The sequence below is a fragment of the Malus domestica genome, chromosome 04, assembly GCF_042453785.1.
Source record: "Malus domestica chromosome 04, GDT2T_hap1".
NCBI classification, from domain to species: Eukaryota; Viridiplantae; Streptophyta; class Magnoliopsida; order Rosales; family Rosaceae; genus Malus; species Malus domestica.
The window spans coordinates 9,830,016-9,845,671 of record NC_091664.1 but is presented as its reverse complement, the minus strand read 5'-3'; the positions used below and the strand labels follow the sequence as shown (position 1 = coordinate 9,845,671).

At 39.7% G+C, this 15,656-nt stretch overlaps 1 non-coding gene across 1 annotated transcript; it reads left to right on the top strand.

Moving 5' to 3' along the window:
* The first annotated feature begins 12,819 nt into the window (after positions 1–12,819).
* TRNAV-AAC (transfer RNA valine (anticodon AAC)) lies at positions 12,820–12,893 on the top strand. The gene has a single exon. It is a non-coding gene; the product is annotated as a tRNA-Val (tRNA).
* Positions 12,894–15,656: the final 2,763 nt, after the last annotated feature.

The following is a 15,656-nucleotide window of genomic DNA, read 5'->3' as shown; positions in this document are numbered from 1 at the left end:
CCTATTCTATTGGGATTAATTACCAAATTAATTGCAAGATATTATTTGACATAATATCTTGTAATTATGTTAAAAAAACCACCATAAGTGGCCGGTCCCTAGTTCTCCAAATAGGGGCAGCTACACCCCTATATATAGTCATATTTTTTCTCCAAAAAACTAAGTTCATTCTCTTCCTAAAAATCCCTAAACATTTTCACTCTAAAATTCTAACTTTGGCATCTGAGATTCTTTGGGCACATGAGGCTCTTGGCCTTAATCTTAGGTGTTATTATTTTGCAAGTGCATTTTCGTCAAAGGAGAAGAAGGCGGAAATTTGCATCCATAAATTAGTGCTTTCATTGAGAGTTTGATTCACACGCTCAAAGAAGACTCTCGCATCCAAGGTTTTCCATTGTTTTGTTCATTCGTAGATTTTTCGTACGTTCTTATTCCTAGAAATTTCTTATAAAAATTCTTTGAATAAATGTAAAAGAAAAGTACAATGACAAGAAATTCAAAAACCAGAACGAACGGAACTTACTACGTTCAAGGATTTGGACCACGACGACCCACGAGGCTCAACAGGACGACGAGTGGAGTGGCACCACCCCCACAAGGCACCACCGTAGTAGCAACCACGACAAGGACCCTCAGTGAGCTCACTACCCGTAGTGAGCAAGCCATATCGTAACAGCAGGCCCAAGCCCGTGCTACAAGACAGCCAACCCAGATTCAAAGGACCCAAGCAGCAGCGGCAATTGGAGTAGCCCACACTTTGGAGGCCCGATACCGGCGCAAGCCCAGTGCGCCTTAAAGCCAAGTTGCGTTACTTCAGCCCACACTAGGCCAAGCCCAATGTGAGCTGGCCCGAGCCCAATGCACTCTCTAGTTGAGCTCAGGCCCAGCACCCACGTGCACTGCATGTGGAGTAGCCCACTCTCGTGGCCTAACCCACTTTCGTGGCCTTCCAAGCAATCCAAAAATCGCGTTCGGAGTCCATTACACTTTTAGCACCTATGGAGAAACCTACCATCCAAGCCCTTCCATCTCGCATGGCGAACAACACTTGTCCCAACAAGTTATTCAGTTGACAAGTGCCCTCGCGCAACAGACGACCTTGGTGAATCAGCTTTTATAGTGTACCGAGATACAGCATGCCTCAGACGAGGTGTCCCGAAGTAAGACCAGGGTAGACGACAAACCTCTCCAGAAATGTCCTGGTAAGCAGCCTCTTAACCAGCCACGATCTGAGCGTTCTAGCAGTTTACATTTCCACTTGGGTCATCGGGATATCGTATACTCTCATCTTAGTGCGCGAAGGATTGTGCACTCCCGATCAAGCCCACATATAACCATACATTCATGGTTGATGCCATACTCTGATTATCAACATGGATAACCTTCCTGGCAGACTGTTTATTCACAACTAGGCTCACAAAGAGCATTCTTCGGCTCACATCTGAGTAGGCAGCACGACTAACGAAAAGAAGCAGTCACTCAATTCGACTCAAGTTCAACTGGCAGCTTGCAAGCAGGTTGCTTGCTTACTAGGAATGTGTCATATGCACCACAACCACGACATATACGAGTCAAGCATAGGGAACAGCAGCCTAAACCAATAGGTCACGATCGGGGGTAGCCGAAAGTTCCACTACCCCAGCAGAGGCAAAATTAAGAAGAAGTTATGAGGCTCCTAACTAAACGATTGCCAATTTCCAGTTCAATTAGGCTACTGACAATACGCTTCGACGAGACATGACCAACATAAGTAGGTCACCATTCATGGATGAGATCGAGTGGACAGATCCATCTCGTGGGTTCACTATGCCTCACTTTACTTCGTACAAGGGAGACAAAGATCCGGATTGACATCTCAAGCACTACCGCAGTACCTTGATCATCTATAGGAACAACGTGCGCTTATATGCAAAATTTCTGCCACAACTTTACAAGGCGAGGTGCAAAATTGGTCTCACACCCTACTACCCCAGTCATTCCGGAGTTTCAACGAACTTTCCTTAGTTTTCACTAAGGAGTATTCGTTTAACTGCTCAATCAAAAAAGGCATTCGGCCCTCTCTTCAACATCTAAGAGACCCTTGTGAGGCAATTCGCAATTGTGTCAAGAGGTTCAAAGCGGAGAAGGCCAAGATTGTTGGCTGCAAATAAGACATGGCAACGGCAACATTCAGAAATGGGCTTCCCACTAAACACCTTTTATTCGAAAAATTGATCATAGGAGAATAACTGACCTTGGTAGCTTCGTATGCTTAGGTAGAGAACCACGTACTATAGGACGAAGCCAAGCAGTCTAACAAAAAAGATTCGAATAAGAAGCGCATGGAACGTTTCCTGACCAGAGAAGACTCAACGTCCAAAACATTCACCAAGTTCATGGTTCCAATCGGAAAAATTCTCCGTAAGCTTAAGAATGAACCTTGGTTCGAACTGTCACCACCCATAAAGGGCGATCTTACTAGGCTGGATCAGACAAAGTATTGGGTATTCCATTAGGGACCAGGCCACACTACCAACGGCTGCCTAAAGTGGAAGCAGTACCTTGAGAAACTGACAAATGAGGGTCGGTGTGATGAGTATCTTAACAGGTCAACGACACGCCCTAAACAAGTAAGGGAAGCCTCTATCACCCCCTGAACACCGTTAGGGCTTTTCCAAATAAGTTCGAAGTCTCAAGCAACTCGACAAACAAGACCTCGCAATCCGAGGATTATCCAGTTTGTTATGCAATTTCTACTTTTCAGCAATTGATCCATTTCTTTATTCTCAATGAAGATTTAAGAAGTTATTCATAAGCTTGGCTCAACTGCTGTTTACAACAACTGCTCATACCCCTATCTGGGTTTGCTCTCCAGTACGAGAAGATAAACTAATTGCTTTCTAGTGCGAGAGGGTAAACTAATTTCCCGACGCCCATATAGGTCTTCTTTCCAGTACGAGAGGATAAACTAATTGCTCTCTAGTGTGAAAGGGTAAACCAATTGCCCAACGCCCACATGGGTCTGCTGTCCAGTGCGAAAGAATAAACTAATTGCTCTCTAGTGTAAGAAGGTAAACTAATTCCCCGATACTTATCTGGGTCTGCTCTCTAGTGCAAAATGGTAAACCAATTCCCCGACACCCATATAGGTCTGCACTCTAGTGCGAAAGGATAAACTAATTGCTCTCTAGTGTGATAGGGTAAACCAATTCCTCGACACCCATATGGGTTTACTTTCCGGTGTGATAGGATAAACTAATTGCTCTCCAGTGCGAGATGGTAAACTAATTCCCCGACACCTATCTGGGTCTGCTTTCCAATGCGAGAGGATAAACTAATTAATCTATAGTGTGATAGGGTAAACCAATTCCACGACAACTCAAAAGATCTTCTTGCACTGGAGAGTAATTAGTTTATCCTCAAAAGATCGAATACTTGAGAACCACACAGTTCAAAAGATCGAATACTGGAGGACCAACTAAGCAGCAAATGGTCAGTAAGTAGCAGCCACTTCGCATTCAACAGTTCACTTATTCGACACTTCATGTTTAACAACTCTGATCTTAGCAGCTTCGTCCTTGATTGCTCTATCTAAAGCAGCTGAAATATTAAACTTAAGCAGTTTCCTCATTCTTGGCAAACAGCCTAGACGTGGCAGCCCAAACCATGTCTCGTACCAAGCCACTTCCTCAGTCAATGCCGAGCCAGCCTTTGGCTTTATTCAACCCGAGCAACACAAGTTGTGGCCCCTGCCACACCATCTTATCAACCTGTACCAAACCGACTTTTAGCCCCTGCCAGTTTACGTGCCGTACCACCCTGACGACTGCCCCATGGCAGCACCACCCAAGAAGAAGACAAAGAAAATTAAGTTTTTTTTACATTGGTGCAACATGGAGAAGACAAATAATTCAATGAAAGACGGTTCTTTGTACGGACAGGCAAAGAAGAGTGCTAAGGGAGGGAGAACAAATATCCTCTAGCTTTCTCTCTTTCTTGTAGGGATAAATAATTACCCTCCGAAGTTGATTTAATCCCCTACTTAAGGTAGGCTTAAATAGGCTTTGGAGGCGATTTATTTCCCTTTCCTAGAAGAATCTAATTCCAGGTCCAAGTGGGAATCTGCATCAAAGTTGGAGATCTCTACAGCTGCTACTCTTTCCTACGAGCAGCCCAGCAAGTGTGGGGGCATTTGTGGAGCCAAAAATAAACAGGAAAATTACGTAGGCGACATGTGGACTTTTGGGTTAAAAGGACAAAATTACCCTTGAGGCATACCGGGATTTCCACAAGCAAGCAGCGGACAATAAGGCTTAATCAAGGAAGAGTCAAAGTTGATCAAAATTGTATTTATTTAAAATTCGCTCATCACTCCTCATCAAATCCCCACTCAAAAGGCAACTTCCAATTTTCCTATTCTAATTGGGATTAATTACCAAATTAATTGCAAGATATTATGTAATATCTTGCAATTATATTTGAAAAAAACCACCATAAGTGGTCGGTCCCTATTTCTCCAAATAGGGCCGGCTACACCATTATATATAGTCCTATTTTTTCTCCAAAAAGCTAAGTTCATTCTTTCACTAAAAATCCCTAAACACTTTCTCTCTAAAATTTTAAATTTGGCATCGGAGATTCTTCGGCCAAAGCCCCCCCAATTCATCGTGGGCACATGAGGCTCTTGGCCTTAATCTTAGGTGTTATTATTTTGTAGGTGCATTTTCTTCAAAGGAGAAGAAGGCGGAAATTTGCATCCACAACTATCACCGCATCCATTCTACTCACCTGACCGAGCTCGGCTGTGAGTTAACACGCCCGCATTCACTAGAAAAACGTAGTTAGCTTATTAATTGATCAGTTTGCATGCCTTGGGCTCTGTAGTTTTTAGGGTGAACATTTTTGCCCGCCAAGTGGGACAAAGTGCTAAAAAACAATGAAGTTCATGACCATCAAAACTCGCTTTGTCAAGAAGAAAATAGCATGAGGAAACATTAGAACCAAATATGCGCGCCACCGCGAATAGTGGAGGCACATATTCAAGTTTGCAACACAAGAAACAACCGTGAGTTAGCCCAAGACCGAAGGGGGGAGGGGTGTGCTAGTCTATTCGATGGTCAAGTTAGTAAACAATTTTAGACTCAAGCAATGGGCAAGAGAACTAGTATGCTAAGAATGCATTACTAGAGATGAACCCTAGATGGGTGTATTTATGTTGACTAGGAGAGAGACCTTTTTAAGATAGAATTCTTGTACTAAACTGAAAGAATCCTAGAGGATACCTAGGACTAGATATTGCATCATCTTAAAAGTGTGATTACTTATGGCGCACTCCAATTCCTAAATTGTAGGAACTCCAAGACTTATGAGGAATCTGATTGTGTCCTTATCAAGATTAGATCTCGTGTCTTGCAGAACAAGGTCATCCAGTAGAGTCGTTTCAGATTTTGCCTATTGCCCTGAATTAAGATAATAGTGACACTGTTGTTTCGTCTGATATAGCTCCACTCAGAGATGCTGAGTCCATGACCGAATTTCTGAGGAATGCTATTCTGCATCTTTACTTCGGCCCAAGAAAATCATGGTCCCACAATTATCCCTAACTATGCTTCTGAAAGGCAACATGTTCCCCTTGAGGATGGATAGTTATCCAAAGATAATGTCTTTTAGAGTAAACTAAAGTACGTACCGTTGGTCTTATGTCTTTATATGGTGAACCGACGTTTAGAGTGCAATGGCGACATCTCGGATCTGGATGAGTGATATAGAGTGTCATGCCATAAAAATAGTAACGATTATGCGTATCGTGTGGGACATCCAACATCAGTCTAGCCCAATAAAACTGGCCCAAACAATGAGTTTTTAGTTTTGCCCCTGACAACAAATCTTTGCAATTTAGCCCCTCCCCTCTTTATATATCTCTTTTCCCAATCTCTAGTTCTTGATATCTCTTTCTCCCTTCCTCGATCTCTCCGCCTAATCTTGATCTCTCATTGGCACAACAGTACCTCCATTTTTGCAGTTAAATCGGATTGAATCTCCCTCTCTCTCTCTCGTTTTCAATTCAATTCGAATTCCACCACTTTTCGAATCAAGTAAGCACGTGCAATAGCTTCTCAATATCAGCGGGCATGCATACATAGTACGACATATGGACCGGTAGCATGTGGACTAATATGGACTGGCATGCATATATAAGCGAGCTTTCCACTGTTGATTTGTAGGTTGGTTCACATTTGCTTTCATATGGATTTACTACTATAGCTATTAGCCAGAAAAACAATGTGGAAATTATAAACTAAGGGGTTTAGTTTTTGGTGAATTATTTTTTGAAATTTTTTTAGGAGTAGACATCTGGCGATCATTGTTCTATATTTGAACTTATTACGAAGACAAATTGGTACTGCTACTATTGAAGGTTTGGAGTTTATTCTATGCAGTTTTTTGTAGTTTGAATGTGTCCCTTTCATTTGTTTTTGTGAGTGTTTTGGATGAATGTGGACAGACTTATCATATGCAGTTTTTGTATCAGCAGCACTAGAGGCATGCATACGCTCAACGTTCATTTGGTTGAAATTCGGGGTTGGATAAGAGAACTAGGTTGTTTGGCAAAGTATGTGATATAAAATCAAATATATTCCTTTCATTTTCTTGCCATACAAATACTGTTCATAATTTGGACAATGTTGTTCAATTCTATATGGGCAGGTTTTTCTGAATATTATGGCGTGCATGTGACCGAGTTTGTCATCTACATTGGCAACCAAATATAGAGCTCGTGTGTGTCCAGAACTTTCCAAACTCCCACGTTCTCCACTCAAGTGATGGTTTTCTCTCAACCTCTCCACATCCCAGGAAATTAGCATTCACCCACTAACTTCAACTGCCATGTCCACTATTTGCATATAAAAAGGCATTGAACCAAAGCAAACAATAAAAGGAGGAGACGGTAGAAAACTAGGGAGGGCACAGGGAGACCAACAAAAGAGAGAGAGAGAGAAAAAAACGCTGCATAAATTGTGAGGCATCAGGAGAAGGAACGCTAAAATTCAAGGTTGGAGAAATCTAGGTGGACCGAGAAGCAGGAGAAGAAGAAGCAACCAATCTCCTTCCGTTCAAAAGAAAACCCAATCACTCCTAGGAAAGGGATAAATTCAAGAGGCAAACTCTAAACAAAATATAGGTATAAAACCCTATTTGTTTTCTTTGTTCTTTATCTGTGCATGAGATAAAGTGGTGATCTCTGCAAAATACCAATTCAAAATCCCAATTCATGTTGGAAATACCAATTCAAAATACACACAAGTTGTCAAACAATGCACTCTGCAACGAAGCCTCTTTGCCGACAAGACTCTCGGACAAAGCCCTGAAAGATGAAGCAAGTGACGATCTCTGCAAGGATGGTCAAAGTCTTCTCGTCAAGAACTTTCTCGGCATAGCAGGAACGGAGGTGCCGGAAAGTGAACTCCTCCAAGATGTTCATCTTCAGCGGCTCGGATCTACTTGTCAAGCATTTTTTTGGCACAACATGTCTTCATGTAGACACAGAGGTGCGGAAAGTGATCTTTTACAAGGAAGATCGAAATCTACTCGCCAGGCATTTTTTCGGGACAACATGTCTCTATGTAAACATGGAGGTGCCGGAAAGTGATCTTACGGAAAAAGTTGAAACCTACTTGTCAAGAATTTTCTCGACACAACATGTCTTCAGGTAGATTCGGAGGTGCCAAAAAGTGATCCTTACGGGAAAGGACGAAATCTGCTGCTAGTCAAGGATTTCCACGTAGACATGGAGGTGCCGAAAAGTTGACATCTCTAAACCACGAAGGTTTTGAAGACTGCAAAGCTTAAAAGAAAATAAAGAAAATGAAATATTGGAGAAAATGTTGATTGTGATTTGATCTCTTAAAGATATCAATCCTATATAAGGTGTCTTATATTGGAAATAGGATTGATGGAATCCTTAATTGAATATGATTATGATACTTGACTTAGAGGATAAGAAAGTAAGTTTAAATTTTCTTTATGGATGAAAGCCCTAACTTTTAGCATAGATAAAAACACCAGTCCTTATAAACCCTAGAACACTCAACATAATGTTTCCCATAGAATAGTTGTATTTGGCTAAGTGTTTGTAGAAGATCATGTTGCCTTGCCCTTCACCTTCCTTGCTCGAGTACCATGATTACAATGGGAATCAAGTTTGTCATTCCTTAATTTGTGTTTTAATTGTATAACCTTATATGGCTAGCACGAGCACCACAGCCTGCTCCTCCCTCCAGCGAAAACCGCCGCACAGCCACCACTCCGCACTCCTTTGGCCAACAGCAGCAAGGGAACAAACGGGGTTTCTCTCTCTCCCTTCTCCACCGACAGCAGCAAAAAAAGTCACTCCTCCCGCCGTCAAAATACAACTAAAATGGCATCACACACAGATGATGAACAAAGCAATCTCTACTGTGATTTCAAGGACCGAAGCTGCTGGGTGGTTGTATATCTTTTGTAAAGATCCCATTAAATTTAGGATAACTGTTGCAAATTTTGAGTAGAATTTCATTGTCCCACATTGTTCACCACCAAAAGGTCCCCTCACTTTATAAGGCTTTGTCCTTTATAGAAAGTGATTGGAATGATGGACCATGAAAAATAAAATTGGGTTCACCATTGGGATTGGACTTTGGGGTGTACTTTAATTATAATTAATTATCAAAAGATAGGCCTTGAGGCTCTTGGGCTTGGTCTCTAATAATTAAATTATTTAATTAATTATTTTCGGATTTAATTAATTAATTATTTTTTACCAACAAACTCATTCTTTCAGATGAAGTCTGAAGTGTGGTGAAAGAATACAGAAAGCAAACAACCCTCTGAGAAGATGTCTCCCAACAGATGAATCCCTTCTCCATATCTGTTGCGAACATGCATAATTATATTATATATACATCTATTTGCATGACATTTAGAATACAGAAAAACATAATTCTCTTTCTACAATCTAAAGCATTCTTGCTGAGAGAACCACAAAGAAATTCGCCAGAAGTTAAGTTTTCAGGTGCTGGAACTCTGACTTGATCGTTGAATCCTGATGTAGAACTACAAACATTGAGTAGGGACAAAATTTTTGTTTCAAGGACATTGCGGTACGTAAGCGTCGATCTTCTGTTTATCTGCTTAAGTATATTGCATTCTGTTTATATGCTGTAAAATATTTATTCGCATTTATTATTAACATATATAAGTTTGTTATAGATTATTGACGTATATCCAACAATAAAAAAACAAAGAAAGCTACAGTAAAGAATGGAAAATAGAGAAGGAAAAGAAGAAAGAAAACATCTTGTTCATCACGGGGGTGTTGCACAAAGCTTCAGTGTTGAAATCAATAAAGGAAATGATGTAGTCCTACAGTTAGGAAAGTTAAAGTGCTGTTCACATAAGGTTCCAATCCCATAAAGAAGATATGCCAATTCAAAACTTGGCCCCACAAATTGAAGGAAGAGTCCCACAAAGTGGGATACCTAATTTACTTTGGAGGGAAACATAAGCTAGTCCAAGCCATGCCCATATGCATCCCATCCATACAAAAAAGCCCAAAACCAACGGACACATTTATTTTGCTTGTTCCCAAATACAAGCAGAGTAGATGGTGTGGTGATTTAAATCCAATCACGGCAAAGAGCTCACAAGGATGTCGAGGTTGTACAAAGCTTCATCATCAACCTTATCAGAACCATCAGTCCCCGTTCAAGCAGAACCTCAGCCACCAATATTGCCATTGCATAATCAATCCAACGAGCATATTTTTGCTTGAGCCCTTGTACTATGACGTGGGTTTAAACTCGGTTAGTGGCTAATTTAACAAAATCTATCATTTGACGATAAACAAAAAAACAAAAACAAAAAACTCTGCAAGCAGTGGCGAAGCCAGGATTTACCGAGAGGAAGAGTGAAATTCAAAAGAGTGCAAAGTTCAATCGAAGCAGTTGCTTTCATATTGGAGAGGGGAAAAATTCCTCATAACTTGTTATTCAAGCTCAACCAAATTGATGTACACAACTAGAGTTTTAGCCTAGTTTTTCTAAGTTATTATTGAATTTATTTGAACTTGGTCAAAGTAGATAGGATTTCCAAACTAAAATTGAGTATAATGAGTTCTTGAGATCACCTCTCTTCTATTTTTAATGAGTGAATAAAGGCTCCAATTTTCCAATATATTTTTCACCTCCCTTTCTTTGATTGAGAAAAAGAAAAGATTAGAAAGCCATAAAGGGGCAATTTAGTCAAAAACCCAAAAAAATCAAATGGTCCACAATATCCCCAGGTGGTTGGCTCTCTGCAAGTCTTACTATTTCTTCCTAAACCCATCAAATCAATTTAACTCAACTTTGTGCTTCTCCATCAAAGTTCTTGCTGTCACTTTGTTGTGCTGAACAAAACCCAGTTTGTCAAATCTTTGATCTCCCTCCACCAATTGATCAAGACACCATTTTTCCACAATTCACACCCATAAATTGAGCTAATTAGAACAATCCACTTCCCGGTTCTTCCCTTTTCTTTTTTTTTTTTTTTCTGCTACCAATATACTGCAATCAATCAGCTGAACAGAACCCAATTTGTCAAATCTTTGATCTCACCCCACCAATTGATCAAGCCACCATTTTTTTCCACAACCTACTTCACAATTCTTCAACTTTTTCCTTTTTTCTGAACTAATTTTCTTGACAATGAAGCTTCAATGGAATCCAATACCAATACTTTTACACCTTTTTCTCCTTCAAATTACCCTTTCCACAGCTTTCTCTTCAAGCCCAATGAACTGTACGGACACAACTCGCCTGTGCACCTCCTTTTTGGCCTTTAAGCCGGAACCCAATGAGACCCTGCCGGTGATTCAGAGCTTACTTCCAAAAATCAACTGCAGCGTTTTAGGAGTCAAGAGCGGAGGGGGTGAACTAGCGCTCTAGGCTTGTTTGTCCGGCGAGGGGAGTGGCGGCCGCCACCCCTCACGTGGCTTCGCCACTGATGTGGGGGAAGTTTGCTGCAGGGAAATCAAAGACCCCCTCATCCTTTCACACGGTTGATTCAAATGGGCAAACTCCTATGAAAGACTTTCAAATTATGGCAATATAATCCTATTTGGACTTAGCAAGTTGTGATAAAGGAGATGTTACATGTTGATAATATAATTCTATACAGTTTGAATACGTGGAAAAGTTAACATCCTATTTTTGTGGAAGCACATTCAGAATGCTTTGAAATAACAACTTAAGGTATTTTACCACTAATCCACTACTCCATTTAAATTGAGAATTGGTGCAATGGGACAATAACCATATTTCCACGATAGATGAAAGTTGGCTGCCATTGCCACTATAAATGTAGGAATTCCTTAAGAAAAGGGTTCTATCACCATAAGAACATAAAGGCTTCAAGTGAGTAGAAGATTTCCTTTTGCTGCGATAACGACTGCTCCAAATAAGTCTCTTTGCCTCAGAGATCGTGATCTAGACAGCATGCTAACATGATTTGGGTTAAGTCTTATAGGCAATACTTCAGCCTGGTCGTACAAATAAATCCTAGCAAAATTTGGAGTGCGACACGATCCATTGGAGGGATATTCATTTGCTTGTGCCCAATTACAAGCAAAATAGGAAAAATATGGACGAAAAATACCATCCTATGGTTCCTCTCAAACTCAAGGCACCAAGCCAAGTTCAAATATCAAACTCAATGGGTGGTCTATCACCGCAAAGACGTCCATTAATATGACTTGATGAAATATCACAAAGCCACATCAAATCTCAAATGGCACAAAGCCACATCAAATCTCAGATGGCACAAAGCCACATCAAATCTGAATGCACGAAGCCATGTCAAGTCTCAAATGGTACAAAGCCACATCAAGTCTCAAATGGCACAAAGCCACTTCAAATTCCAAATGGCACAAAGCTGCTCCAAGTGGTTTGTGCCTCTCCTGCATGAGCTAAAATTGCACAAGGCATCAAATCCAAACAAATACATTTCGAACTATGCCGGTTTGATTCTGACAAGGATACATAGGCAGTCTAGTACCACTTCATAGACACAACCACAAAGCCCAAATACAAAATCGAATCCCTGGTTTACTATAGCCAAATTCACCCAAATCCAAATCAAATCCCTGGTTCATTCGACCAAATTCACTACAAATCCAAAATCGAATCCCTGGTTCATTCACCAAGTTTCACCCAAATATACCAAACACCAATTCTTTTTAGTGGGTCATTCACTCAGTAAAAACCCAAAACTCAAATCAAAAGAACTACGAGTGGTTTGATCCCACAAAAGGGTACGTAGGTAATCTACGGCTCTACCTAGATGCAATCGCAAAATCAAACAAACAAAAAATCCCCAAATTTCGTTATTTTTCATGTTAGAATCAAAGGGTATTCCTTTATAAAAAGAAGGGTCATAATTAATAGGCGCATAGCCTAGAATGGGTCGAACTCAATTTAATAAAACCCTCCTCGGAAAAATGAGGGTAAAATTGTTTCGAGTGAATTACTTGTTTACATACCATATACAATTTTTGCTCAACAAAACCGATGTGCAAGAAAACAGGCACATTGCTTGACCATCCAAACTAGCACATGTTTATAAGAAGCACAAACCTATACATGAAATCTCCTTGACCTTTAGAAATGATAAAATGACTAACCCAACAGAGTTAAAATATAAAGGAACATGTAAGATGACATAGGAATCATTTCCTTTTAAACAATATGGAAAATCGACGGAAAAGAACTTGGTGTTCGTATCGACTACGTATAATAATATAAAATGTGAAGATGTTGTCAACTTGGTTTCGTGGTGTAGTTGGTTATCACGTCAGTCTAACACACTGAAGGTCTCCGGTTCGAACCCGGGCGAAGCCATTTGTTTAATTGCTTTTTTCTTCCAGTCATTTTAACTAATGCATTTTACTTCTGCCAAGTGTTTTTTAAATTTTCACCAACTCGTTCAGGCTAACCATGGACATGCAAGCACCAGTTTGTCAATTGCAGGAAGAGGTTTAGACCTTGTGCTTATTGTAACTTGTAAGCGGGCGTGGTAACAAATTGGGTTCACCAATTTCCAGCTGGAATAGTACTACAACTCTAAGCTCTTATCTCCAATTAAGGTATAATGGTAGATGATGAATTTGGGGTCTAATTGCTACATTAAATCAAATAGAAAATTAAGAAATAATTCATGCAATTATATATCAAAATTAATGCATGTACATGAGTAACCAATGTTAAATGAACATGACATAATAGATTAGAAAAACATGGAAATACAGTCGAGGCAAGTGTTAGACAATTTGTTCTTAAGACAAGTTTATGCTGCATACGGTACTCATGGTTGATCGGCGGTTATCTCCCAAGATACAACGATCACACTCTTGTATTCCAAATCACAAGGCTCCATAAAACCATGATTGTGTTGAAAACTTTCTCATATGGACTCAGTGAGACTCTATAATATTTAGTGCACTATATGTATGAATATATGTATCATTAAAAGCTATTTATGTTTATAAGGGACTTCCCTATTTAAAGAATTTGAGATATCTCTTTGGAAAGTATGTGATCATTCATGAAAAGTCAAAAACTACAATTCTTCATTAGGATAGACACCTATTTCTACCAAAATGCATCACTTCTAATTTCTATTCAATTAATTGATTTAATATAATAAAAATAATATTAAATTTTCCAACAATCCCCCACATGAATGGAAATTTAACTCAACACTAAGCAAATGGCAATGCAGACATTAGAGAGAGAATTCAATAGGAAAAGTACCACTTTGGGATAGGTAGCTTTTGGCTTTGAACCTTCCGTAGTAAATTACTATCGGATTTACTTGGCTAATCAGTGAACGCGATGTCTTGAATTGCTCAGTCGTTTGTGTAAACCAAGACAATAGTAATCACACAATACACTTCCTGACACCCCGTGGTTGCTCTGTTGTGTTCATTTTGGTCCTGAACAATTCTCGATTCCCCATGATTGCAGAATTAAGCCTTTTAGAAAATTCTCACAGGAACGGCCCCATTCCTCACTCAAGGTAGGTGACTTCCCATTAAGAGTATCATGCAATACCCCACTTGTTATTTCCAAGTATAGGAATCATTAAAATCAAAGCTTATCCTAAACACGCTGCAGATAACACTATTTCTTCATAGGACTTGGGTAGGAGATTATGTCCGCAGTGCTCCCATTGAAACATCCACAATTTTGTTGTCCCTTTGAACCTAGATCTTGGGATCTCCAGTCGGCTAGGTTGGGTTGCCATTATGGTGATTCTTAAGACGTAGGCTTTTAACCCATTCTCCTCAATGATACAACTTACTCTCTAGTCAAAACTTTATTTGATTGGATCCACTAGGTTGGTGACTATCACTTATGTTGTGCACCTCCATTTATGAAATTATATTTCATTCGAGAGTAGCTGTTTTTAATATAATTCCTCCAAACATGCGTTTAGACTTGATAAGTAATTTGCTAACACTTGAGTAAACTCCCCCACATTTAAGGTATTTGCTAGAAGATCTCCAACTTTTTAGTACCTTAAAATTGCAATCATAAGAGATAATCGTTATCTCTTTCTAGAAGCAAATTACTTTTACATTCTTTTTAAGTATATTCCATTTCTCAAAATAGTTAAGCCACCTCCACTATTCCGTTACATTGTGGTTGCTTTTCTTTGCCATCAATAATTCATTCATCATACTTAAAGAAATAGAAAATTGTAGATAAATTTCTCTCATCCATTTTCGTAGGCCCTTAAGCCCACTAGCCATTCTAAGGAGATGTTGGCTACTTATTTTCCCTTAGCCCTATGAACTTACCGAGTCACTTGTCTCCTTAATTAGGCTTCTAATTATTTGACCAAACATGATCTAAAGTTTCTTCCCCTTGCGGGAATACTTCTCTTGCCGTCACATATATTTGCAAATAATAATTCCACATGGGAATATTAACTCCAAGCGCAAACCAATGATCAATCCAAGTCTCTACTTCTTAACTATGCTAAAATTAAAGGAATTAAAGCACATAATTGAGAAATTGAAGAACTCAGAGTTTGAAGGAAGGAGATGAAAAGATAAGCTCAGAATATTCAATCTTTCATTAACCGCCTAAAACTATACATCAGCTATATATAGCTGCTAAATGTTAGCTTCCCAGCTACGCTATTACAAAGCTTACATTCTAAGCAACCAATACACAAATGACAAGTGTTCGAATATACAATTGACAAGTGGAACTATCTAACTAATATTAACATTTCTGTTATTACCCCCTCCCCCCCAAGCTTAACCTGGGGACCAAGGATTAAGATTGGAGCTCAATCGAACAAAGTTTGGACTGTGAAATCCTTTGGTGAAGAGGTCTGTAGGTTGTTCCTTTGTTGAGATGTACTGGACCAGAATGTCTTTCTTTTAAACTTTCTCACAAACAAAATGGTAATCGGTATCAAGATGTTAGATACGAGAGTGAAAAACTGGATTGGAACTGAGAGCAAGAGTAAACAGGTTGTCACAATGTAAACGAGGAGGTTATGGTATAAACACATGTAAATCTTTCAAAATAGAGCGAATCCAACACACATCCGCACCACAGTACGCGAAAGCCTTATATTCAGCTTCTGTG